This window comes from Muntiacus reevesi, chromosome 10, assembly GCF_963930625.1.
Source record: "Muntiacus reevesi chromosome 10, mMunRee1.1, whole genome shotgun sequence".
In the NCBI taxonomy this organism is placed as follows: domain Eukaryota; kingdom Metazoa; phylum Chordata; class Mammalia; order Artiodactyla; family Cervidae; genus Muntiacus; species Muntiacus reevesi.
Window position 1 is genome coordinate 81,212,291 of NC_089258.1, and position 25,557 is coordinate 81,237,847.

The 25,557-nt window shown below is 41.4% G+C and overlaps 1 protein-coding gene across 1 annotated transcript in view; it reads right to left on the reverse strand.

Moving 5' to 3' along the window:
- The window catches only part of RARB (retinoic acid receptor beta), a 568,127-nt gene extending 552,842 nt beyond the window's left edge, over nt 1-15,285 (reverse strand). The window contains exon 1 of the mRNA XM_065947408.1: nt 15,241-15,285. The gene's annotated coding sequence lies outside the window, so the exon portion shown is untranslated. The remainder of the gene's footprint in view (nt 1-15,240) is intronic.
- Between the last annotated feature and the right edge of the window lie 10,272 nt (nt 15,286-25,557).

The window sequence follows — 25,557 nt, forward strand, 5'->3', positions numbered from 1 at the left end:
TCCTTGCAGTCCAAGGGACTCTCAAGAGTCTTCTCCAACACCACAGTTCAAAAGCATCAATTCTTCAGCACTTAGCTTTCTTTAATAGTCCAACTCTCACTTCCATACATGACTACTGGAAAAACCATAGCCTTGACTAGATGGACTGTTGTTGGCAAAGTAATATCTCTGCTTTTTAACATGGTGTCTAGGTTGGTCATAGATTTTCTTCCAAGGAGCAAGCATCTTTTAATTTCATGGCTGCAATCACCATCTGCAGTGATTTTGGAGCCCCCCAAAATAAAGTCTGTCACTGTTTCCACTGTTTCCCCATCTATTTGCCATGAAGTGATGGGACTGGATGCCAAATCTTAGTTTTGTGAATGTTGAGTTTTAAAGCCAACTTTTTCAGTCTCCTCTTTCACTTTCCTCAAGAGGCCCTTTAGTTCTTCACTTTCTGCCATAAGGGTGGTGTCATCTGCATATCTGAGGTTATTGATATTTCTCCCGGCAATCTTGATTCCAGCTTGTGCTTCTTCCAGCCCAGCATTTCTCATGATGTACCCTGCATATAAGTTAAATAAGCAGGGTGACAGTATACAGCCTTGACGTACCCCTTTCCCGATTTGAAACCAGTCTGTTGTTCCATGTCCAATTCTAACTGTTGCTTCTTGACCTGCATACAGATTTCTCAGGAGACAGGTATGGTGGTCTGGTATTCCCATCTCTTTAAGACTTTTCCACAGTTTGTTGTGACCCATACAGTCAGATGCTTTGGTGTTATCAATAAAGCAGAAGTAAATGTTTTTCTGGAACTCTCGCTTTTTCGATGATCCAACAGATGTTGGCAATTTGATATCTGGTTCCTCTGCCTTTTCTAAATCCAGCTTGAACATCTGGAAGTTCACAGTTCATGTACTGTTGAAGCCTGACTTGGAGAATTTTGAGCATTACTTTGTTAGTGTGTGAGATGAGTGCAAATGTGCAATAGTTAGAACACTCTTTGGCATTGCCTTTGGGATTGGAATGAAAACTGACCTTTTCCTGTCCTTTGGCCACTGCTGAGTTTTCCAAATTTGCTGGCATATTGAGTGCAGCACTTTCACAGCGTCAGCTTTTAGGATTTGAAATAGCTCAACTGGAATTCCATCACCTCCACTAACTTTGTTTGTAGTGAAATTTCCTAAGGACCACTTGACTTTGCATTCCAGAATGTCTGGCTCTAGGTGAATGATCACACCATTGTGGTTATCTGGGTCATGAAGATCATTTTTGTACAGTTCTTCCGTGTATTCTTGCCACCTCTTCTTAATATCTTCTGCTTGTGTTAGGTCCATACCATTTCTGTCTTTTATTGTGCCCATCTTTACATGAAATGTTCCCTTGGTATCTCTAATTTTCTTGAAGAGATCTCTAGTCTTCCCCATTCTATTGTTTTCCTCTATTTCTTTGCATTGATCACTGAGGAAGGCTTTCTTGTCTCTCCTTGCTATTCTTTGGAACTCTGCATTCAAATGGGTATATCTTTCCTTTTCTCCTTTGCCTTTAGTTTCTCTTCTTTTTTCAGCTATTTGTAAGGCCTTCTCAGAGTCAAAGATGACATTATTCAAATGCAGCATGAAGAGAGAAGTGGAGAATTCCTGGGATGAATAGGAAATAGCAGTGGTATTCTTAACTGTCAGAGGCTACGGTACAGGCCGAAATAAACACTCTCTTAGAATTGTTGATTTCAGTATCTTAATGGAAAGCAAATGCTGTGTATAGCTACCTCTGCAACTGCAAACCAAATTGGGTCACATTATGACTCAGTAAATGATTGCAGACCAAACTCTTCCTTTTCAAAATGTCAGATAAACCTCAGAGAGAGGACTGTATTAGCAGTATTGCAAATTGAAAATACATATCTTTATTAGTTCCCCAGGTTTAGGTCAGAACTGGCATTAGCTAGAACTAATAATCTAATCCTAGACTCAACTCAGTGACTGGCTTATTGCCTGGCACACAGTAGGTATGTAAGATATATTTGTTGAATATATGAATATCAAAAATCAAGAGTTTGTCATGTACTGAGTAATATATTATTTTATAGAATAGGCTCCCTTTATTATCTCTAGTTTTCTCTCAACTTAAAACTTGAAAATCGAATACCTCATAAATGATAGGAACATCTAATTCACAATGTAGTTGATGAAGAAAATCATGCTTGTTTCCTACTTTTTACTCCAAATGTTGAAATCATGGCTTCTAACTTTCCAAGGTCACTCACAGGCATCCTTATTTTAGCCAGGCTACATGTCTGTTTTCAGCATCTGCTATTCCTCTTGGATTTTCATTTGAATTTTCACTCACATTATTTACTGCAAAGTAAATTGCAGCATGGTCTTCCAAAGTACCTTCGTGAAGTACTCACAACGAGCGGCTCCAACGGTCAGATGAGTTCACAAAATTCTCTGTACCCTGAGCTTACTCTTGGAGGTTCATTTTGTAAGTAAAAATGCTTAAGCTTCTGAGAAGCGCTGCAGTAAAGAGCCAAATCAACTCTGTTTAACTCAGTGTTTTTCAAACTGTTATGACCACGGAACCTATTCTGAACGCCTTTCACTCTCTTTTAGGACTAGTTAGTGTTGAGGTGTGACTTTGGGACAAGATCCTAAGGTAGAGGGTGTCAGCTGCTGACTCACGTGGTATCTTATCCTTGAGCGATGGCACACACTGAGAGAGTAGAGCAATGTCAGCACAGCTGGAAACACTGGGACCACATCCTCTTCAGCATCCATCCCCCCACCCCTGTTCAGTGGGCATCGCTTCTCTGATGCACTGTGGCACTGGCATTCCCATGTTACTCCCAGACCATTTCAGACATGTACATTACTTGTCTGGTTCTTGTAGCTATCTGACTTTGGAATTCTTGCCCTGGGATATCTTAATCATTCAGTTATTCCTACTACTCTTAGAGGAGAAAGGAATGTTCATATTCAAATATGAAAAAGAGAGAGAGAGAGAGGTTAGTGTAAGATGAATGCCCCTTCAAGCTATTAGCAATAATTTCTATGTCTGTTGAACTTCAAAGAAATGATTAGAAGAAGCCTATGTCAGCATCTTGGCCCCCTAATAGCAGTTGCTCCATTTTTTTCCATCTGTAAATCTATGATCCTCAAAGTAATATGGGAATCGTGAGGTGTTACAAAACATCACCATGAAGCCTTTCACTTGTGCTCTCCAGAAATGGATCTTTATTTCTGAAGGGAATCAATCCTTATTTGATTTCAGGTCTTTTTAGGCTCATACTTCAGTGACTGGCTGCTCTGCTAGTCACACTTCTGGACTGAACTTTCACATTTACCAACAAATAGCCCTGGATCTGGTCTTCCCCGGTGGCTCAGATCGTGAAGAAACTGCCTGCAATGCAGGAGACCCAGGTTTGATCCCTGGGTCAGGAGGATCCCCTAGAGAAGGAAATGGTAACCAACTCTAGTATTCTTTCCTAGAGAATCCCATGAACAGAGGAGCCTGGTGGGCTAGTCAATGGGGTCACAAAGAGTCAGATATGCCTGAGCGATTATGCGAACACACGTGCATGTGCGTGCACACACACACACACACAGCATTGGGTCTAGACAGCAAGCAGGTCACTTTCAAAAGGAAGCTCTTGGCTCTCCAGAATGGGTCCTTATTTCCCTTTTCGAAAGTATCATCCTTATTCTTTGGTTGCAATATGCTCAACTTCACAGTGTGTAATTAAAAATGTCTTGGTTAATGAAAATAATTTATTTTTTCTAAATTTTAAAAGTTAACATATTTTAGTCTGCAAGATTTTGAGGCCACGGTGAGGGGATTGGGAACGAGGAGAAAATCCCAAGGGGCATTTGGTGCATAACCATTACACAGCCTTCCAGCAGAGAAAGCCAACACAGAAACAAGACCTTCTCAGGAGGATAGAGCTGACGGGGCAAAGGTGAGACAGCCTGCTCTGTCCGTGCTCCACCTGCTCTCCAAGTGGTGTGCGCCGCTCGTAACGTAGCATGACTGCCTTAAAAACAGGCGATTCCAGCAGCACCTGAGACATCAAGCTGGGAAGGGGTCTGTTTGTTGTTGTTTTTTTTTTGCTTTGTTTTTACCAAAATGTTCAGCATATACTTTATTTTCCGTCACCTTATGCTAAAGAGTATACTTCAGTAATGCCTCTCTTTATACTACAAGATCAAGTTTTCTTTCCTAAATATTTTCCAATTTTCAATTTCTGCCTTTTTAATGATGTCAGATGTCAGCATCTCATAAGTCATTATTGTCATCCTTTTAAGTGAACTGATTGTATTGTCACCAAAAGTGTTGTAAGCTGAGGGTCTGGACCGGAAGTGAAAGAATTAAGGTGGCAGGGATGAAGTTTCCTGTTTATGTTTTCTTCCTTAAGCAGCAGCAGCTTGCAGCAGGAATGCTGCACAAACCTACTGCTCACTCGGGGTAGGCAACTATTGGGCTGAGCGTTTGCTTGGGTGTGGAGAAAAAGGCATATCGCTGGACTTTCTTTCAACAAAATCTCCAATCACTGTATCCAAAGTAGTGTGCTATATATTTTTAATTTTATTGCCAAAATATATTGTTTGTGACTATCAAAAGCCAGCAACACCCTATTTTCCCTGAGTTGATTCAAGCTTTGGGTTTGAAATGCCTGCTGATTGCTCTGAACCATTCATTCTACAAATATTTAACGAGCCTCTCCTAATAGGCTGACTACTCTTTGGGGGTGCTACAGAAATAGTAGTGAATAGATGAAAATTCTAGCTTACCTGGAGCTTATTTTCAAATGGTCATAATTTCTACATATTACTGGGTCCACTTTGTACCTGTTTACGTCAACAGCATTCAGGACTTGGAGGAAACGTGGTGGGCCCAGTCTGGTAAATGTCAAGCCTGCAGCCAGGGCAAGGGGAAGCCTTAAGAGAAATTCATTCTATTACATTCTGACTGCCAGTGGGTCCTGGACTTGCACCTTCCCCAAACTACCCCAGCAAGGCAGGGGAGACAAGTTCTAGAATACTGGACCTGCTAAAGTAGGAACGGACTAAAGATGAACTCCTTGGACCTCCTTCTATGACAGAAACAACTCAAGCCCACAGGGATTAAAAACACAAAACTTTCCTTCCATACCTGTGAGGATTAAATGAATGTATAGTACTCAGAATTATGCCTGGCAAACATCTCTGTGCTACTGTTACTATTCATCACTATTATATCCTCCTGTTCTATAAATTTAAGTCCTGCTGGTTTCATTTTTTTTATAAATTCCTTTTTAAAATATTGACTTTTATTTATTTATTTGGCTGTGCCAGGTCTTAGGTGCAGCTGTAGGATATTCAATCTCCACTGTTGCACAAAGGATCTTTGCACAAAACATCTCTGTGGGACCTAGTTCCCTGACCAAGGATTGAACCCAGATGCCCTGCATTGGCAGCCCAGAGTCTTAGCCACTGGACCACCTGGGAAATGTCCTGAAGTTTTTATATAATTGCATCTCTATCTAAAAATCTTCAATAATGGCATAGTGCTATATTTAGGTACTTTGAAGTACCTCCAGGTTGCACGGGGGCAGGGGGTGGTGTCTTACTCTGATAATCTCACGTAACTCACACAGCACCTGCAGTCTTGATGCCAAGGATTTTCAGTTAAGTGTGTATCGAATTGAATTAGAAATGTGTTTTTACGTCTATTCAGTGAAGACAAACATCTCTTATAGTCACTGTTAAGGGTTAAAATGTGTCCCCACCCCTCACCCACACAGAAAAGAAGCTATATTGAAGTCTTAATTCCTGAATGTGACCTTAGTTGGAAATAGGGTCACCACAGATGCAATTAGTTAAGGTCACAGTGGAATAGGATGGAACCTAATCCAATATGCCTGGAGTCTTGCAAGAAGCCCTGTGAGAACAGAGACTGGGCAGAAGGCGGGATATTGGTCAAGGCAGAGACTGGACTCAGGAAGCTGCAAGCCAAGAATGCCAAGGATCGCCAGCAAAGGACCGAAGGCTAGGGAGAGGCAAGGGGGAAGTCTCCCCTCCAGGTTTCAGCACGGCCCTGCGGACCTCCTGGTTTAAACGTCTGGCCTCCAGAACTGTGAGGCGACACGTTTCCCTTGTTTGTGAAACTTCGTTACAGCAGCTCTAGAAAGAAGACTGAAGCCACGCCTCTGCTTCCCTGATGCACTCAGATCACCAATGGGCGGCATGAGCTTCTCCCCCACAAAACACACTGCCTATCGCGTGACTCAGTATTCATACAAAGAACGTGCGCATGTGTACACGTGTGGGTTCGGTAGCTTCAAGTGTCTGCCTCTTTGCAAACCCATGGACTGCAGCCCGCCAGGCTCCTCTGTCCATGGGCGTCTCCAGGCGAGAACACTGGAGTGGGTTGCCATGCCCTCCTCCAGGGGATCTTCCCGACCCACGGGGTCCAACCCGGGTCTCTGGCAGTGCAGGCGGATTCTTTATCCTCTGAGCTGCCAGGGAAGCCGCGGGAGACTTGGGGAGAGTTTCAAGGCGGACTTTAGAAGGGAGATTACCCTAAGAAGTTTCCAGGATTCTCTTGGTGCCCAAAGAACTCTATTCAAGGTGAAACCATTCCTAGCTTGGATGGAAAGATGCAGCTGATAAATCTGCTACAATACATACCAGTTAATTCAACAAAACGTCAAACTGTCTGAGAAAGTCCTTAGAAAAGCTTTACTTTATGTGTCACCAGGGAACTGACTAATAGAAGGAAAGCTCATGAAAATAAGATTTTCTCTGACTTCTGCCTACAGTGAACAAATCAATGGTGTTTTCAAGTCCCCTCAATACCAATGAGTTTATCTCATAAGCAGGCAAGTATTTACAGACTCTTAAAAGAAACAACTCTCCAGTTTTTTTTCTTTTTCTTCCCCTTCCCATTTCAGCCTAATTTCTTCTTTCCTGTCTCTCTACCATTTGTTTCCTTTGTCCCTCACTCACCCTCCTTCTGCTGTTCTTCGCTTAGCTATAGGAGGAAAAATTTGTCTTACAACTGCTATCTCCTACCTCTTTGCTTCTGAAAGCTTTGATGAGTGTGGGGGTTCTTCACTTTATTTATTTTTTTAAGATTTAGTCTCCCTGCCCTGAACTGGATTTAGGGTAATTGTGTATCTACTTGAGGGCTGAATGCAATCTCCAGCCTTTTTCATAAAGTTTATGGCCCTGGTGCCCCTTTAAAAGTCTCCTGTGGCTGACTGATGGGCTCATTTCTGATACTAACTGTAAAGGATTGGCCATCCTGAAGATCAGCTGCTCCTCCCCGGAGCATCTCAGGGGGGAGGGCAGCCGCCTTATGGACAAGGCCTGTGTTATGGATGGCGCTTCCGGCCTCAAGCAGGTTCATCCTTCAGCGGTCCAGGCTCTGCCCTGCACCGAGGGACTGCACCACGAGGCACATGAGTTCAGCCAAGTCCTTTCGCTAATGGGTGTCAGAGGATTGAGACATCACCGCGGGAGGGAGAGCGCGAGAGCTAACACCCCGTTTCCCAACTGGTGTTCATTTTCTCTTGGCGTCATTAGTCTAAAGAAAGGTCGGCACACTCACAGAGCCTTCATCATTCAAGAATTCAAGCCTTCTGATTTTATCTAAGTTTTCCTCAGATTTTACCCATTAAAAATGTATTCTCAGTTTTCACGTCAATCTGCCTTTTCTCCTCAAGCTGTCTTTCAAAAATATCTTCATGGGACAAATGGTGGTGATGAGTGAGTCTTCCCTACTTCTACCACTTGTATGTTCTGGGTCAAAATGGCACTTGAATTCTCAAGGAAGCATAAAGATGGGAGAGAGGATGGCTGGAGAGGGAAGAGAAGGTGAAAAGGAGAGAGTGAGTGAGACAGAGGGACAGGGAGGAAGGGAGAGAAGAGGGGAGAGAGAGAGCGGACTGGAGGGCAGGGAAGGCAGGAGAGGAGGGTTACCATTTCAGTTTTAATTGAAGATTTAATTCCCTGCAGGAAGGGGAGTTAATTTGCCACTTGTCAGATACCAAGACATGAAAGACGTCACCCAAGAGTGGTTGGTGGTCACCGGGCAGCCCATCAGGTGTGCTGAGCAGCCGAAGGGAGGGGTCAGAGACCAGTGCACACAGGGGGGTGGGGGGATGCAGGTCTGGGGAGAAGGGTGACCCACCATTCACATATTCACTGGAGGTTTGATATGGCAGGCATGACACCACAACTCGGATTATCAGACCCAGAAGACAAGCTTTGGCTGTGAGATAGTCAGTGCGCATGAGGAACCCACACTTCAAGTGATGGAAACACCAGCAGCGTAACCAAACAATTACGTCCAAACATTGAAAGTGATAAAAGGCACTCAGAGGTGCTGCCAGCACGGCTGCATCCAGCCGTCTGGTTTCTCACCTCAGAAAACAGCAAGAACTGAAAACAAAGACCAACCAAGTCAGCGTCACCAACGACATCTATGCTGCTAAACGCAGGGAGTATCCTTCGTACCGCATTGTAAGCAAATACCGTCTGACCCAATGGACCATTTCCTCCCTCTTGGACCATTCTCTTCTTGGGTTTTCCTGCATACCGCATTCTGTGGTTTTCCGACTGCTTCTCTGTTTATTTTTTTAACTCTCTTGCAAGGTCATCTCATCTTGGCAACCATAAAGTGTGGTAATTTCTCCAAGGTTTGGTCCTGTGCTTGCTCTTCTTGGGACTCAGCGACCGTCTGTGTACCGAGAGCTCTCAGAGGAGCCTTCCCGGCAGACGTCTCCCTCCGCACCCGCCGTGGGATGCGCTCCCGGGTGCTGGGCAGGGTCAGCTGCACCCTCTTCTGGGCACTTCCTTAGTTAACCCGAGCTCCCATCTGCCAGTGAGAGCCTGTGTGATTCAGCTGTGCGTCTTCAGTGTTTGGCATGTGTTCATGGCTCACGGTTTGCTCAGCTGTGGGCTGGAATTCGGGGCAGGGCTTGGGGGCAGGCGGCACGGCATCACTGCACATACTGGGGCGCTGCTGGGTGACTGCCTTGGCAGGTGAGCTAAGGTAGCTGACTATGAGAACGACTTTTCAGATGATAACACCTTAATGACAGTAATTATGCAATCTTATGTAACAAGACAGAAAGCATACATGGGATTTAACATGGAGGATTTCTACTTTTTCTGTTATTTTTGTATTATCAGAGTTCTACAATGCATATAAACAATTTTATAGGTTTTTTTTTTAACAATAAATTTTTTTTGAGGTTTGCTCTGTGTATTGATAGGCCGAAAGAGAAAAGTCTGTGTGTGTCAGACACACATGAAGAGTTAAGGTAGTGAAATGAAAAAGAGGAATGTGACTTGCTACCAGAAATTCTAGGAGCTGGAATCCCAGGAGTTACAACTCTTTCTTGTTCAGCAAAAGTATTACCCAAATTCTTCACTAAGCAGCCCAAATTGCCTTTGTTTCTGTGTGACTTTTACGGAGAAAAAGGGCAAAGAGAAATTATTTAGTCAAATGGCCTGTCACTCCTGATTTTCAAGAATTAAACACAAACAAGTAATTTTAGATAATAAATTTGATAGTAACATATGCTCTCCTGAATTATAACTCAGACTACAATCCTTACTGATGAGATCTAGACACTGACATCCTAGTCAAGCCATCCAAGCCATCAAAATAAGCAACCCCTTATGAAAATGAAAATTGAATATTACATTGGAGAAATTGAAAGCATGTTTTATCAAAGGCAATTTGTCTGTTATCTGACAGCCTTGGAAAACAACAGGAAAATTACATCTCTCACATTAAAGTGAAAAGGCAGCAGCTTCTTTAAACATTACAGTAATAAAGGAACCTTGGGTTATTAAAAAAAAAAAAAAAAAAAAAAAACAACTGTTTATTCTATATGCTGGCACCATCTGACTTCTTTCTTGTGTTCTCCTGGGGGGTGGAGGCGGGGTGGGAAGGGCCTATTTCTGAACTAATTAATGGATCATAGAAGAAAGGAGTACCAATTTCTGCCTTTAAAAAAATTTTTCCGTTATTGGTTAAAAAAAAAAAAAAGTGATTCTTTTTTTTTTAATCAAGGTAGATTTTATTTATTGGTTCATTTTAAACTTTTAATTTTGCACTGGAATATAGCTGATCAATAACGTTGTGATAGTTTCAGGTGAACAATAAAAGGACTCAGCCATAGGTACACACGGATCCCTTCTCCCCCAAACACCACTCCCATCCAGGCTGCCACCGAGGAGTTCCTGGTGCTAGACAGTAGGTCCTCATCGGCTACTCATGTCAAACACAGCAGTGGATACAGAAAGAGCGACTCTACAGAGCAACGCCAGGGGCCATCAGAGGGTTAGAGCTCAGGTGCGTCAGCGACGGGAAGCTCCGCTCTCCCTTCAGGCAGAGCCAGTGGTTCCTGATGCCTCCCCACCCTGAGTATTTGGTCCCCATGAGCTGCATTCCTGTAGGAAGTCCACGTCTTAGGTTCTCAGTGAGTGTGTGTTAAGTCGCTTCAGTCGTGTCCGACTCTTTGTGACCCCATGGACCGTAGCCCGCCAGGCTCCTCTGTCCATGGGATTCTCCAGGCAAGAACACTGGAGTGGGTTGCCATTTCCTCCTCCAGGGCATCTTCCTGACCCAGGGATCAAACCCACGTCTCCTGCATTGGCAGGTGGGCTCTTTACCACTAGCGCCACCTGGGAAGCCCAAACTGAGGATCCTCCAATTTAGAGATGATACCAAGTAGTACCTAACTACACATTTAATTGAGGAACTTTTAGTCTCTGCCCACTGTTCCAAGGAGAGCAGCCTTGAACTCCGGTCATGGTTCGGGCGCAACAATCATGCTCATGTCTATATCTTGGTTATGCTTGTTAAGTGATCGGGAGGTGGTATAACAGAAACCTTTAGCCCAATATGTGGCTCATGAAGTGGAAATATTCTATGATGCTTGAGTCATTGAACACTACTGACTAAAACTATAGCCAGGGCTGCTTGCGTACTACGAAGATTTGCTTATTTTATTGCAGCAGTTTAACACCATTTTCTGAATATTAAAATACATTGTTTTCTTTTCAAATGAACCATCTAGAGGAAAAGCATTGTTATTAACCCAATAACTAGTTCTTTAATGTCAATATTTCAGAAAGCTCAAATTTCACTAAAGCACTCTGTGATGTGTGACAACCTACTTCAGTATTTTTGCCTGGAAAAACCCACGGACAGAGGAGCCTGGTGGGCTACAAGTTCACGGGGTTGCAAAGAGTCGGACACAACTGAGCACATGAAAAGAGATGAATTTGATGTAAATTGAGTGAATCTTAGATTCCCTGCAAGGGTTTTAGTAAGTAAAATAATTTTATAAAGATAATATAGGCATTATTCAAAAATAATATAGGCATGACTCCAGAAACTGGGGGAAAAAAGAGTAACTCTAAAATGGTGCCTAAAATCAAGTGTTCAGTTCAGTTCAGTCGCCCAGTCATGTCTGACTCTTTGCAACCCCATGGACTGCAGCACTCCAGGTCTCCCTGTCCATCACCTACTCCCAGAGTCTACCCAAACTCATTTCCATTGAGTTGGTAATGCCATCCAACCATCTCATCCTCTGTCATCCCCTTCTCCTCCCACCTTCAATCTTTCCCAGCATCAGGGTCTTTTTAAATGAGTCAGCTCTTCACATCAGGTGGCCAAAGTATTAGAATTTCAGCTTCACATCAGTCCTTCCAATGAATATTCAGGACTGTGTACTTAACCAATTTATGCTTTTCTTATGTTCTTCAACTAAATCAACCTTATTGATTATGACACTTGACCACTACATTCAATTCAGAACTTCAGTGGATGAAACATTTGGCTTCTGTTCTGGGAAGGCTGATCCATGTATAACTGTTGTGCAGTTCAATTTGTGGACCTTCAAATGTATTGGGGAAGAGAGATGCAGAGCTCTGATATTTTCTAGCTATGTGGTCTCAGAAACTCAGTTTCCTGAAATACAATTTGGGAAAACAATGCTTTCTTCCAGTACAAGAAATCCTAATATTTAATGGTGTCAGTTCCCTTCTTAACAGAGAGCCCCCATTTTAGGTTAGCACCGGGCAAAGTTATCTTCTTTGATAGATGCTACATTTTTCACCCTCTTGGAACAACTAGCTCCATGAGTCACAAACACCCATCGATAATATTGTAAGAACATTTCAGTGAACACTAAACGCAGGACCCCTTTTTTTGGATAGCCTGCAACTGCATGTGGGAAAAAAAAAACTAAAAATAATGCCATTTTTGATTGCTGATGTCATAGACATTGGCAAGAATATTGAAGCTGTACATCAAAAAGATATTTTGGGGATAAGTCAGTGTAAGAATAAAATAGAGCTGTGGAGCTCTTGTGAAATTGAGAGATCTCTTTTGTATCAAAGTATATTTATGAGATAATATTTCAACAGAAATGGAGAAAAAATGGAAATCCATTGCCATTATATTACTATTGTGTTGAAATGGCAATCTTATAATGAAATCTAAAATTCCAGTTCTCATATCCTAAAGTGGATGCCTGCTTGCTTTAATCTTGGTTATCGTTATATTGCTAAAGCAATCATTGAAATTAGCTTTGGCAGTTACAAAAAGGCAAGATAGGTCTCCTCTTCTCTACTGCCTTTTCATAATCCCCACCCTCTAGCTCTAGGGTGCCCTTGACAACAAAAGTTCAAGAACACCCAACTGCAACCGAATATTTGGTTATCACATTTTTCACTGAGTCTTGTAAGTCACAGAGGAGTCATTCATTGTGATCCAGCTCACCCAAAGCACACTCTCTGAGACCTCTCAGTTGTGTGGGTTAAAAAGATTTGCCACTGCTTCTCTTGTCTGGAAACCCTGTGCAAGGCTCCAACCCCTCAAGGGTCTGTGATTCTTGTAGAACTGTGTCTTCAACTACGGGAGCTACAGATAGCTTTTAGCTCCAATATTTTATGACTATTATTGTCTTTAAGTTTTTTCTTAAACTTTTGTTATATTCAGACTCCACAGGCATTAATTTTGCCTTGTTGGCAAGCCACTTTCTTTCTTTATGTATTATTTTTATTTAAGTCAGCACACTTTTTTGTGTGTTTGTTTTTTACCTGAATGTGTTTAAGATGGGCAAGTTGTAATACTCCTATAAGCAATAAATCAGCTTTGCTTATTTCGAGCAGAAGTGTAAACTGTAAAAATAAAAAGGATGGCAACCCCCCCCCCCCACCCTAAAAACCCAGTGTAACTGAGTCCTGGTTGGATGCTACAGCTTAAGGATAGCTCTGAGTCTCAGGACTAATTTCTTTGCTAAAAAGAGTGACAGAAGATGGAATACCATCACATAGCCACTCCTACCAAGAGAATCAGACATTTTGGAGGAGATGTGAAAGAAGAATACAATGATTTCCTCACTGTGGGATTTACTATGACTTAAGTCACTGTTGCTGCCACCACTGGTGCAGATCCCATCGCTGGGAAAACGTCTCTGATTATTAAAAGGGTGTGCTACGTTTCAGACTCAGCTGCCCAAACAGGTTGGGCAATTTCTTCAACTGTCAGAATATCTTGACTATACTTACATACTTATGCTCAAAAATGAACACTGTACCAACATGAATGACCTAACTAATTTTTCCCTGAATTCTATGCCATAGTTATTATTAGGAACATTTAAATCAGCACAAAATCCTTTGTTCTCCAGAATATAAACTGTAACAATAAATTAACAGAATTATTACAGTTTACATCTAAATCTGAAAAAAATGAACTACTTTTGAGTTAAGAAAAAGCGACAACAATACTAAGCAGAAGAAAAGTTATATTCAATCTTAAGAGTATTCAACTGAACGAAACTATACCAACAGAGAAAAAACAAATTTATCAAGCCATAAAAAAATACATTATTTCAAAATGAATTAGAAAAAGCAATACAGTTATTTGGAACTGCTATAGAAATTCTGTCTTAAAATAACCAATTGAACTTACCCAATAGGTTCACTTGAAGATAAATTAAAATATGATTATAATACAAGAAATTTATAGTTAAGTAGCATTACATTAATTCCTTATTTTTCCTAGTACACTCTAATATGTTTTTCTTTCCTATTCTTTGTACATACTTATCTTCCCAATAAAAAATAATGAATAATGAAGGAAATGATGGGCAAATGAAATTTTATTTTCACTATAATTAGATTTCCCCTCTAAAAAATCTTCCATCTCCTTAAATCACTATGAATTAAACTATAGTGTTTCCTTTATTGCAAAATTCCATGCAAGGCATGTTAATCCTTTCTCAGGAAATCTCAGGATCATTCTGGTATAGTCATGTTTACCCAAACTTTGCCAACAGTCTGAGAACATGATTTTTAAAGGGATCTACACAGAACAAGTCTTGGACGTGCCGAGACACCAGTGAATTTGGGCAACTTTTCCTTGCCCAAGTACTTCACCTACATGAGTACAAAAATCCTGCATTAATCCCCACCCTGGAGGGAAGAGAACGTTCTCATGTACTAACCACTGAGTTACATAAATAATTTCACTTCGTTTTCAAAATAACCGTGCAATCTTTGCATTAGTAAACATGCTTTACTCAAGGGGTCAAGGAGCCTACCTGTCTCATCTGAGACCACATCTAATGATGGAAATTCAGACTAGTTCCCTTCTCTCTACACGCAGGATATTCATCATGCTTCCTTCTCAACCATCACAGTTTTCTAAAACAACTTTTTTCTTTCTGTATTGTAGGAGTTACAAAACTATAACCTGTGGCACAACTGTTTCCCGCTTCTTGTCTTTATAAGTGAAGTTCTATCAGAACAAAGTCACACGCATGTGTTTACGTAGTGTCTGTGCCTGCTTTTTCACCAGAACAGCAAACCCGGGTCGTTGTGGCAGAGGCTTGGGTCCGCAAAGTCTAAAATGCTTAGCATGTGTGCCTTTCCGGAACAGGTTTGCCAGCCTCTGCTCTACTGCATCTCCTTGTTAGCTGAGAGAAAACAAGACTATCTACACAAGACATATGTAAACAGACAGTTTGGAGAATAATTTTTATATATAGTATGACACTTCATTGAAAAAATGTTAACATTTGCTTACATGTGTGTATATACATACTTGCGAAGTTCATATTGCAAATGGTGGTTACATGTGAGGCATCAGATTATTATAAGGAAACTTTCATGATGCTTTAAATATTTAAATTACTTCAATATTTAATAATTTAATTTATGCTTATTTGAATTTATCTCTTCTTTCTTTACTCACCAGGTGTGGGTCCTCAGACAAGTTCCTTCATCTCTGCCAGACTCTATTTTATCTGTAAAATGAGGGGCTGAGTTAGACAGTGTTTCCAATTCCTTTTAATTCTAACACCCCACCACTGTATGTAACACAGTCACTCAATTTCTTGGTGTCATTTAATTTTGGTAACTACCAACCATCGAGAAAGATGTCTACATGGAGCCTACAAATTTAAAATTTTCTATCTGTCATTTTTATTAGGAGTAATCTTCATAGATAACTCAGTTTTCTATTGGTTCACTAGAATCTCTTTCAGGAGAATAGTCACAGGAATTCTAAGATATCATCACATTTCTATAACAGTCTAAAATTAATTTTTCATTAGAGACCAATAGCCAACTGTGAATCTTGGGAACAAATACTTTCTAACCCAATTCCAAGTTTGTTTCCTCTAAATGGGATCTTTTTTGGTTCCCACTGTATGACTTATGTTTGCATTCGTAATTTCTTGACTTGCTTTTGTAAAAACATGCTATGAACTTTGTCCTCAGGATGCTCATATCCTAGAAGTTCCCATTTCCTCTAAATTTGATTTTGTTTTTAGTTTTATTTTGAAAGCAACATTACAAATCTGAAAACATTATTAAATATATATTCCAATTTTATATCAAATATAAAGTACAGAACACATTCTCATAGTCATTTTGTGACTGTTGAAATGGTGAAAGTTAAAATCAAAGCAAGTACCCAGTAAAAGTGACCGTCTCAATGGACAAGTTCCCACCCAATGGAGGTATGTGTCAGTATGGTCTTCTGGGGGATATTTTCAATCATGTATCTAAAACTTCAGGAGTTTAACCAGAAATTTCACTTTTAGGGGTGTACCCTAAGCAAATAATGGATAATGAGGAAAAGATAGGCATCTCACTATTTATAAATTTACAAAAAACTAGAAAACAAATGTAAGTAAACAGTGACTTGCTTAGGCAACTGAGACACAACAGTGTAATTAAGTACTATGCAGCTATTGAAGTTATAATGCAAAAACAATGTAAAATGGAAATGTTTTACATTGTCTGCTCTAAAAATTAGAAAATAGTTGTAAAATAATGCATGTAGTAGGATTCTATTTCTTATAAAAATGCATAAATGTAAAGATGTATATGTATGTCAGAAAGCAACTGGGAGGATTCCAGTCAAAGTGTCAATGCTGGCTACCACTTGGTGAAAGAATTATAGTAAATTTTTAGATCTTTCATTAAATTTGCAATTTTTCTGCATTGACTACATATTATATTATCACAAGAATTATTTAGGAGCAGCAAATTATAGTTACAAAAATAACTTTAAAGTTTCTAGATTATGCCTACCCATATGATCAGGCTTTTATGGAATTAATCATGTCAGTGATTCAGGAAGCATATCATTTTAACTGAATCTAAGTAAACAGTTTTTATCTAATGTACAATCAAGTGCTGATTTTTAAAACTTAAGAAGATCATCTATCCCTTCATGCCCCTCTCATTCTCTTTCTTAGGACAAATAGGTTTTTAATTTCCAAGCTCTTTTAAAAATAAGCTGTAAAAAGAGTACTTACTTGCTTTTTACTTGTTTGTGTGTGTGTGTGTGTGTGTGTTCTTTCAAATCATTTTATTTTTTTTATTTTTTTTTTTATTTTATTTTTTGATGTGCCTACCCATTCAATTGCAAGCTCCATGAGATCAGGAGTCATAACTTTTTGCTTCATTTACCACAAATCTCATTAAACAATTCAATGAGACTAGGTAAAAGAGCAAAACTACTAAAGCTTTGTAACATCTTAAAATCAAAAGCCATCAGATTGGGTAGTTGATTCCTGTAATCTATACTGACCCAAGGCTAGCAAAATGTTCCATGAGCTTAACCTCTTGAAACTTATAGAACCCAATCACATGAAAGTAGAGCGTGCTATATCAACCTCCAGCATTTATGGAAACCAAGACCATCAATCTTGATGATCTAGGGCAAGTTAATCTTCTTTACCTGCACTGCCCATTATTTAATTTTATGCCTTTAAAAGATTACATCTGATAAATCATCCATAATCAAAACTTTGAACTCCAAATATAATTAATCAGATGACACCCCAGTACTGTTTAGGTGAACTTAAAGTGCAGGAAATTTACACTGTGAATGTTGCAACCTGAGCTGAGTGGAAGTGCAAGATTAGACACTGGTCAGCCACATTCAGAGGATAGTCTAATTCAGGAGACGTGTGTGTGTACGTGTGTGTGTGTGTGTGAAAGTCACTCAGTTGTGTCCGACTCTTTGTAACCCCATGGACTATAGTCCATGGAATTCTCCAGGCTAGAATACTAGAGTGGGTAGCCTTTCCCTTCTCCAGGGGATCTTCCCAAACCAGGGACCGAATCCAGGTCTCCCACATTGCAGGCGGATTCTTTACCAACTGAGCCACAAGGGAAGCCCAAGAATACTGGAGTAGGTAGCCTATCCCTTCTCCAGAGGATCTTCCCTACCCAGGAATCGAACCAGGGTCTCCTGCATTGCAGGCCAATTCTTTACCAGCTGAGCCACAAGGGGAGAGAGAGAGAGAGAGAGAGAGAGAGAGAGAGAGAGAGAGAGAGAGAGTGTGTGTGTGTGTGTGTGTAGATACACACAGTGCAGAATTCTGTCTTTACATCACCTATAGAGACAGGCTTCTAAAACAAATTAATAATATAAACTACATGTTTTTCTAACAACTCTATATGAATCATTTTTATCTGAGCAATAATTCAAATTCACTGATTTTCTAAAGGATTTTATTCATCAAACTCTGAATATATTGTTGTTATTTAAAATATTCTATTTCTTTAAAAATAATTGATAATTGAGCTTTCTTCATTGTTTGGACTCATCTTCATCCAGTAAGTCAGAATGAATAAAAGCTGATCATCTTCTTAAAATATAAAAATAAGCACAAATGTAATTTAAAAGGCCAAGAAACTGACACAAAAGAAATTCTTCTCATTTTCTTCTTTGAAGCTGCTCTCAATACCATAGGATCCTTGAATGAGGAAGCCTTTCTTATGCCAAGTCTTCAAAACAAAAATTAAAATGGAAAGTTACTCGACTATCTGGTAAATTCAGTCAATGAGGAAAGCAAACCTAGGTTAATTGAAGCTTGATTTTAAGTACCAATTTTTGCTTATGGTTTTTCTAAGAGGTTAGGGATTTAAAATTCAGTCTCTAGAGTAGGCATTTCTGTTTTAAATTATAAGTGGGGAAGTAACTAGGGTATCAAAACCCAACTCCCATTCGCTGATGTGATTTGAAAAACTATGGAGATAACCGTAAGTCCCCTAACAATGGAGTCTCTTACTTTAAGTCATAACTGGTACATAGGAGTGCTTATTACGAAGGATGCCTTAAATACCTATTCCCCACTGGTTTATAACTGCCAGTGGGGCTGGTTTGCATGTTGAATGCAACAAGCATGGAAGTTTCTGGCAGAAAGTCTTATAAAGCTTAAATGTAGCAGTGGGACCATTTCGACTCAGCCCATAAGCTGCAAGGTTAGAAGCTAACATTTCAATGATTCGCCTGATCATCGACGGTGAATCACTGTGGAAACTGCAGAGATGTCCTGGTATCTGGGCTAAACACTGGGGAGTGCCGCCATGAAATACTGCTTTGTGGAGACGTGACAATGAAAGTTCATATACTTGTTCCACATTCAATCAATTTACATGGACTTTAGCCGGTTACTGCTCATTAAGGAGATGTTCCCCTCAGGACTCTGAGAGGGGGCAAAAGAAGAACTGCACTGACACAGTATTTTCTTTTATATTTAAAAACAGTATATTTTTTTGAGTCACTAAAGAATTCTAACCTGCCAAAATGCTCATGGCAAAGCCCTTACCTAAGAGAAGGGATGAATTTATGTTCCCTGAGATGCACCCAAGTATTTAAAAAGTCATCAGGTGGTAGACAGATAGTGAAAATTTCATTACAATATAACCTGTTACTACAAATGGCATTATTTATCTCTTTTTTATGGCTGAATAAGCAACGGATGGATCTACAGACTGTCATAGTGATGTAAGTTTGACAGAGAAGGACAAACATCATATGGTATCACTTATATGTGGAATTGAAAAAAAAACCGTACAAATGAACTTATTTACAAAACAGAAACAGAATCACAGATGTAGAAAGCAATATTATTGGTACTGGTGGAAAAGAGGAGAGGGATAAATTTAGAGCTTTGGATTAACATATACATCCTACTATATATATAAAATCGGTAACTAATAAGGACCTACTATATAGCACAGAGAACTCTCAATGCCCTGTAATGGTTTGTATGGGAAAAGAATTTTAAAAAGAGGGGATGTATGTATAACTATTCACTTTGCTGTACACCCAAAACTAATATAACACTGCAAGTCAACTGTGCGCCAATAAAAATTAAAAAACAAATAAACTGCTACTAAGAGCATCTATTATTCTGAGACTGAGTCCCAACTCTTTTGATTTTAAATTTATTATTTTAATTGAAGGATAATTGCTTTAAAGAATCGTGTTGTATAAATAATGTATATAGAATGTATAAAGAATGTATAAAGAATCATACACCAACATGAATCAGCCACAGGTATACAGATGTCCCCTCGCTCCTGAACCTCCCTCCCACCCTCCTCCCCATCCCACCCCTCTAGGCTGTTATAGAGATCAGTTTGAGTTCCCTGAGTCAAAGAGCAAATTCCCAGAGTCCCAGCTTTGAGAGAGGGGATAAAAGTCTAGTGGGTTCAGCATCATTCTCCCTTTATACCTGCTTTCTAGTAATATATTTTGCAAAGTTTTCTATCAGTGTGCAAACCGTATTTTTGCACATATTAAGGTCCTCTGTTTTAGACATTCAGTACTACAGACTGATGAGCTACAGGTCAGACTGTTTTCACAGATATGTGGGTGTATACACACACACACACACACAACTTTTTATTTTGTATTGGTTGGTTTGTTTAGTTGCTAAGTTGTGTCTGACTCTTGTGACCCCATGGACTGTAGCCTGCCAGGCTCCTCCGTCCATGGAATTCTCCAGGCAAGCATACTGGAGTGGGTTGCCATTTCCATCTCCAGGGGATCTTTCTGACCCAGGAATCGAACCCAGGTCTCCTGCATTGCAGGCAGAAGTCCCGTTGGGGTCCAGCCAGTTAACAACACTGTCTTAGTTTCAGGTGGACACCAAAGGGATTGAGCCATACATACATGTATCCATTCTCCACCAAACACCCTTCCATCCAGGGTACACACTGCTATATTTAAAATGGATAACCAGCAAGGGCCTGATACAGAAAAGGGAACTCCGCTCAATGCTATGTACACAGACATATTTTTGAGCCGTTTCTCTTTGAGGCTGCATTTCAGCGCTTTTAGATGGGTCCGTCTCTGGCTTTCTCAGAGCCCCGCCTCCCCCGCTGCCGACACCAGCTATCAGGGAGCTCGGTCCCTCTGACACTGGCTTCCCCGCCTCCGAGGTTTGTTTTCCTCACTTAGGAACGTGCCTAGCTCCTGCCAGTCTTCTGCCACCAGCCTGCTGCCAGCAGGAAAGTAATCTCATGGCCTCTTTGAAACCTCTTTCTGCACATTGCGCCGCCAGCAGCTGGGCCTGTTTCCGGGGATGGTGATGGTGAGTTCCTTACTGTCGCCATGGGCTGATGCTATTAAACCTCCTTCCCACAGCGCTGGGATGCTGGACGCTGCCCGGCCCACACTCCGCTCCCGCGGTCCCTCTCCCGGCTTCCCACACGCTAGCTCCCCAGGCGAGCTCACTCCACGCCTGTGACTCCCGGTGGGCAGATCCTCAGACACAGGAGCGATGCACGTGCTGCGACGACGCTGCGCTGAGCCCTGTGTTCGTCCCAAGGCTGCCCAGCAGGCTAGGACCCAGGTGACTCGCCCGTGCGTCTGCCTTGATCCCACTCCTCTGTCTGTCTCCTCTTTCCAGTCCCACCCCTCCCCATTTCCTCCTCTGACTTCCCCCAATCCTCAGCGTAAGCTCTGCTTCGGGAAATTGACTTAAGGGCTCACTTTCCAGATGGGAACTGACTCTTCTAGAGACCCTGTTGTATTGGTGTTGGTGATGGACACGGAAGCCTGGCGTGCTGCAGTCCATGGGGTCTCAAAGGGTCGGACAGGACTGAGCGACTGAACTGAGACTCTGCAGCATTTCCATGAAACAAAGGCACTCAAGTTGGAACTTGTGTGAGTTATAATCTATGTACTATCTCTGTACATACAATGCACTTTCCATTCTGAAGGGCCCTCAGTACATAAATCAGTTACACAAAGATGCTTGAGGCTGACAGCAGAATCATTCATCAAATGCACGCCTCGTACTTGACAACAGGTAGTTCATGATGGTGTCAAGTTTGCAATAATGTGCAAAAATTCCTGCTGCTGTCAAGGAACTATGGGACACCTTACCGGTTCTTTTTAAAAAAAATTTACCAAATGATATGATTAATTTACAAACTGAGATCTCATGTCTCAATATGGCTGTGAATTTTAAGTTTGGAATCCTATCTCTGAAACTTTGACTTTTAATCTGTTACTCTTGAGAACTGCTTTTTGGCAAAAGCAGAATGAATAAGCACAACAGACAGAGGAGCAGGTTCAGAGACCGGTGCTATGATTTTCTAATACATGAAGTAGTTAAAGACTGATGAGACAGTACATTATATCTGCATGGTAATTTAGTTCAGAAGTTCACAATTATTTTATTTTCAATATTAATTGCTTTTGTCCTTCAATAAATGACTCTGTAGGAAGTAGAATTCAATTTCATTCATTTTCAATAATCGAGATTGCTTTGAACCAGCTCAATAACTTGGCCTCCGATGTATTGCTGGTCGTAGCACATAAATAATCTTAGTTTTCTTTTTAGATTCCTAAGCAGAGCTGGCATTTGGCAAAAGAGCTAAGGAGATACAATTTTCTGACAAGGGCCCTCCAGCATCCACAGGCCCCTGATTCTTGGTTTCTCATCCTGTGGTCACCCCTGCCCTGCCTCCCTTCAAGGGCAAGCGGTAGGAGACAGTGGGATCTCAAGCCCCTCTCCTCTGCTCACCCTGCGCCTCTGTCTGAGGTGCTCTCTGCCCAAAGTCCCAAACACACTGGGAAGTGAGCTGGCGGGGCAGATTAAAGTCCCTCACCTCTGCAGACCCCCTGCCGCTCTGCCCAGGGTGGAAAGGAGCACGTGACGCCCCTGGGCTCCTCTGCGCCTCCCCATCTCCTTCAGCCCTTCCTGCAGGCTCAGAGGTTTTCACAGGCTTCTCTCCTCCACTAGACAACCGCTTCTCGGGGTTATAAAGCACAAGCTGTTTATCTACATCAATCATGTAATGCTTAGCTACGCTCCTTGTCAAAAATAGTCTGAATTCAGAGGAAGACAAATATCGTATGATATCGCTTACATGTGGTATCTTAAAAAAAAAAAGATACAAGTGGACTTATTTACAAAAGACAAACAGATGCACGGAGGCCAAAGTTATGGCTACCAGAGGGGAACAGTGGAGTTGGGGACAGACTGGGAGTTTGGGATTGACATGTACACACTAGCGTGTATAAAGTAGACAGTCAACAAGGACCTGCGGGAGAGCACAGGGAACTCTCCTCGATACTCTGTAATAACCTGAATGGGAGATGAACTTGAAAAGTAATAGACACACGTGTATGTGTAACTGAATCACTCTGCTCTACACCCGAGACTCACACAACTCTGCTAGGCGGCCACACTCCAACATAAGACACAAATTTAGAAAGGAATGTGTATGTGCGTGTGTAACTGAATCACTTTGCTCTACAGTAGAAATTAACATACTAAATCAATCATGCTTCAATTAAAAAATTAAAATTGGAAAAAAAAACAAAGTTTGAACTTGTGCTAAAAAGAGAATAAATACACTAATGGACGAACTAACGAATGAGCAGTGGGTTAAGGGGTGCTTGTCTGTATTTTATCCACATGACACTGCTTTTGCTTCTCCAGCACAAGTTTCACTTACTTATCGCAGAGTCTTTGTTTTATCGATAGATCCCAACCTTGATCAGGTTGTACTGGTTCCGCATCCCAGTGGACTCAAACCCCGTCGCTGTTAGACTGAGGGCCCCTCCAAGGCAAGGAGCTCAAGTGTTTCTGTGGGATGAATGGGGTTAATGTGTCCTGTGACTCTATCAGCTTTCGTTTGCAAAATGTGTATCTCAAAAGATGGTTCCAGGCAGGGTGCTTCATGGACAAGAGCAGAACAAAAACACAGGAAAAGCAACACCACTTTTACTGGACCCACCACATGCCAGAGCTTTACAAATGTTAACTCATCGAGTTCCCATAACCCTTTGCCATGGGTGGGATCACTAACTCACTTTATCCATGAGAAGACAGGCACCAGGATATTAAGTGGCCGACCTCAATTAACTGACAATCTCCCTTATAAAAGCGTGATAATGGTGTTGGAGCTACTAAAAGGGATAGCTCACGATGAGAGGGACCATCAGCCCAGTGTAAGCTAAACTAACCTATCACTATTGCATTTTATTTATTTTATTTTTAATTGGAGGATAATTGCTTTGCAATGTTGTGTCAGTTTCTGCCGTATGATAATCTGAAACAGCCATAATTACACACGGCATCCAGTCCCATCACTTCATGGTAAACAGATGGGGAAACAACGGAAACAGTGACAGACTTTTATTTTTTTGGGTTCCAAAATCACTGCCGATGGTGATTGCAGCCATGAAATTAAAAGATGCTCCTTGGAAGGAGCTATGAGCAACCTAGACAGCACATTAAAAAAGCAGAGACATTACTTTCCTGACAAAGGTCCGTCTAGTCAAAGCTATGGTTTTACCAGTGGTCACGTATGGATGTGAGAGTTGGACTATAAAGAAAACTGAGCGCTCAAGAATGGATGCTTTTGAACTGTGGTGTTGGAGAACACTCCTGAGAGTCCCTTGAACAGCAAGGAGACCCAACCAGTCCATCCTAAAGAAAATTAGTCCTGAATATTCGTTGGAAGGATTGATGCTGAAGCCAGGAGATCCAACCAGTCCATCCTAAAGGAAATAAACTCTGAATATTCATTGGAAGGACTGATGCTGAAGCTCCAATACTTTGGCCACCTGATGTGAAGAACTGACTTCTTGGAAAAGACCCTAATGCTGGGATAGATTGAGGACAGGAGAAGAAGGGGATGACAGAGGATGAGATGGTTGGATGGCATCACCAACTCAATGGAGATGAGTCTGAGCAAGCTCCAGGATTTGGTGACGGACAGGGAGGCCTGGTGTGCTGCAGTCCTGCAGTGGGGTCGCAAAGAGTAGGACATGACTGAGCGACTGAACTCAACTGAATATATGAATGTATGTATATATCTATATCTATCTATATATATTGGCTTCCCTGGTAGCCCAGCTGGTAAGGAATCCACCTGCAATGAAGAAGACCCTGGTTCCATTCCTGGTTCTGGAAGTTCCTCTGAAAAAGGATTAGCTACCCATTCCAGTATTCTTGGGCTTCCCCGGTGGCTCAGGTGGTGAAGAACAATCCTGCAATGTGGGAGACCTGGGTTAGGAAGATCCCCTGGAGGAGGGCAGGCAACCCACTCTAGTATTCTTGCCTGGAGTATCCCATGGACAGAGGAGCCTGGTGGACCTCAGTCAATGGGGTTGCAGAGTCAGACATGATTGAATGACTAAGCGCGCGCGAGCGCGCGCGCGCACACACACACACACACACACACACACACACACACACATCTTCCTGCTCTCTTGAATATCACTTTTTTTGCTGTAAAGTTTTAAACTTGAGGGGAGGAGTCAGTTGTGTTAAACAGAGGATTTAGTGATTCCCTAATTTTCATTGCAGGCCCTCTCTATTGGACCTGATGTTCTTTTCTAACGTTATACCCACATTTCCAGTGTTCTCTTGGACATTCCCAATGGTTTGATAACTCAGACGCATTATGTCCACAAACAACTCATTGCTGTCCAGTTTCTGCATCTAATCACTTCTCCAGTTGTGTAAGTGGAATTATTAATTTAGTTATCTGAATTTGAATCACCGACCTTTTCTCCCATCTCCCAGTTGTCCTAGAGTGTGTTTTTCATCCCTTTCCTCATGTTTGTTCCATCTGTCCACACTCACTGTTCATAAGCCAGCTTTAGATTTTTTCCTTCCTCTTACTCCTTCAATCTTCATCAGTTCAGTTCAGTAGCTCAGTCATATCTGACTGTTTGCTACCCCATGGACTGCAGCATGCCAGGCTTCTCTGTCCATCACCAACTCCTGGAGCTTGC